Here is a 3,151-nt window from a genome sequence, read left to right on the forward strand (position 1 = left end):
TTATTGTGTTGCAAGGGCCGTAAAACTCTTACTATAACATGAAACAAGACAGTCGTGGATTTGTAATTTATGCCTAAGCTACAAGCTCCAGCACCTGCTGTAGAAGTAGAAGGACAAGCTATTCGCAGGTCTCTTGTCATTTTTAAAATAATATATATATATATATTATAATATATATGCAGTTTTTACAATTTTACAGGATGAAAGCCCAAAAACGGAATGTTGTTACTTACCAATACAGTCCGTGCCGGCTATAAGCACAGCGGCCTTAAGCACATTTCGGACTCAAGCACGCTAAACGGCTCTTACCGAATTTTTGCTATATATAAATTACACGCCTATAAGCACGGTAACTTCGGCTTCAAGCACGCTTCATTTACAAGGCAGTCAATATTTTCATGATGAACCATTGAAGTTCGAACACAGTTTACACCGCAGCAGTGGAGTGTGTCAAGAGAAACACAAAGAACGCAAGTGATGGACACACACACTCGCACGGGGGGAGAGGAAGGCAGAGAGATGCACACAGCCGTTCGCGCGGACATAGGATCTAGCCTAGGCCTAGGGCAAAGCTACACACGATCAAAAAAAAAAAAAAAGTCGGGGAGATGAGAAAGGGAGACTGGCTGCAATTTCACCTTTGACCCTCGCTACCCATTAATCCTGATTGTGTATCACGCGCGAGGTGGGATGAAGGCGGTGGTATGAGTGGCACAGCGGGCAGTGGTACGCACAGGCAGTGTGTTACAGTAGGCCTAGTGTGCTGTATCGTGACTGGCCGTCTAAATTAAGTTTTCATTTCCCATTTGACCACAAAACAAAAACAAACAAGCGAACAAAAACTACCATGGCGGGTGTCTAAATAACAGTGCACACTTTTGTGGGACCGTTCTCTCACTCAACGTCGTTTTATGCAAGATAAATTCTGAAATTCTGCAAACTGAGCCCAATAATGTGAAATTATGGGATTCTGTTAATTTTTACAAAGAATGATAGTGATAGGAAAATAATCGGAAATTATGCAAAAAATGATCAAATTTTGCTTAATTATTCGGGGTGCATAAAACCACAGGGACAGATTTATTGTGCAGGTCCACGCTCCTCATTCTCTCTAGGAGCTTTATTACAACAACAGACTCTTGACCATAACTCAGAAACATTTTCAGTTTCTCGGGAAGCATACAGATCAAGCTGCCATTTTACAGGTGCTGGAACACAAATCCTACTGCCAATTTGTCATTGTCTATAGTATAGCCAGGTACCCATTCCCACCTCGGTGACGTGAGGAAAATTCCTGTAAAGTGTAATCATAATGGGCCTTTCCTCTAGGGGATACGACGTTGGGTCCCTGACGGGATTTGAACCCATGACTTTACAGTACAGTAGTTGAAAATCCAGGAAAGTAACCAGTAGACCACTGATGCCTCCGTATGTCCGCTGGAATGTTATAATTTTGGTGCATTGCGTACTATTTTCAGGGAAATTAACCTTGCAATGAAAGGTCAAAAGCTAAGAAAGTAGGACAAGAACAGGGAGATCAAAAAAAAAAAGCTTCAACTTTTTTTCTGAATATCTCGCACAAAATTTCTACTAGATCTAGAATGTTGTAATTTGGAACAGTAGATATTCTTTTAAAACGAATTTGTTATACATAAAATTCACACAAAAAATTTTTTTTGAAAACTGAAATGGCTTTTATAAAAACCACCCATGCAAAATATACCAATTTAAAAGCTCTTGCAAAGAAAGTCATGCAATGATTGGATTGGGGTTTCTTTTTTCTTTCCTTTTATTTTAAAAATCTAATCTGTCCATCCCTGTAACCTTTGAACAACATAATTTCTTTTCTCCTACAGTTTTAAAAAATGTTTGTTAAATTCTGAAATTCCGAGAATAAATGGTCTGTCTATATATATATATACATAAGTGTATACACTTAAGCCCATCCACACAATTATATAATGGTCATATAGTTTTAGTTCTAGTAAGAGTTTTACGGCATTTGTAACACAATAACGGTCATATTATATAGTACAGGGAAGAAGCAAGACAAATAACGGAGGGAAAGACAAGAAGTAGGACCAACTAGTGGTGCCCTCCAACCACCCACACAGACAGAAACAACAGAGGGAAAGAAAAGAAGTAGGACCAACTAGTGGCGCCCTTCAACCACCCCCACACCTTATGGATAAAAAGAGTGCACATGACGACATGTGAAACTGACAAACAAAATAATACTACCCGGTAATAATAGTAATAGTAATAACAATAATAACAAAACACAAGCTGCTTACAAGTTGAGTTTTTATTAAAATCAATATAGACAAGAATAATAACGAACAAGAGTAAAGTTTTAGTCAGAGTTTTACGGCACTTGCAACACAATAAAAGGTCATATAAGTGCCGAAGATTAGAAGTGTTACATGAGAGTAACAAACACAAAAAAGAAGGAGGGGAGATAGAGAAGACAGATTTTTTATAGGAAAGAAGGAGCAGCATAGAAAAAAATTTTGATGAACTGGAGAATAGACAAGGATATTGATGAACTAGAGTACATGTACAACACATTGATGACTGACACGCAAACAATCCAATCATTTAAGGCTGGAGAAAAAGACAGACAAAAACAGAAGAAAAGAACACAAAATGGGAATTAACACTCAGTGGCACCCTCCAACCACCCGGAACAAAATCAGCAGAGGAGTGAGAAGATTGACAAACTGCTGCCAGTGTTGGTGCTCAAAATTAAACATTATTTTTATAGTATTATTTATAGATCTAGTAGGAACAAAAAAAAGGGTTGATAAAACTATGAACAAACCAGAGTTTTGATATGAAGATACATGTACATATATATGCCATTCTACAAACAGAAAGCCCACGCTTTACTACATCTGTCACAGGTTATTAAAACATCGGTCTTTTGTTTGTTTTAGTAGAGGTTTTATGGAAAAAAGGAGGAGAGATAAGGATGATATATATCTAGATGTTTGATAAGTAAGGAAAAAAGGAGGAGAGATAAGGACCATAGATGCTTGTTGATAAAGAAAGAAGGAGAGATCAGGGCAGTACTTAATGTTTGATAGAAGGAAAGAAGGAGAGATCAGGGCAGTACATAATGTTTGATAGGAAAGAAGGAGAGATCAGGGCA

This window comes from Aplysia californica, unplaced genomic scaffold, assembly GCF_000002075.1.
Source record: "Aplysia californica isolate F4 #8 unplaced genomic scaffold, AplCal3.0 scaffold00397, whole genome shotgun sequence".
Classification (NCBI taxonomy): Eukaryota; Metazoa; Mollusca; class Gastropoda; order Aplysiida; family Aplysiidae; genus Aplysia; species Aplysia californica.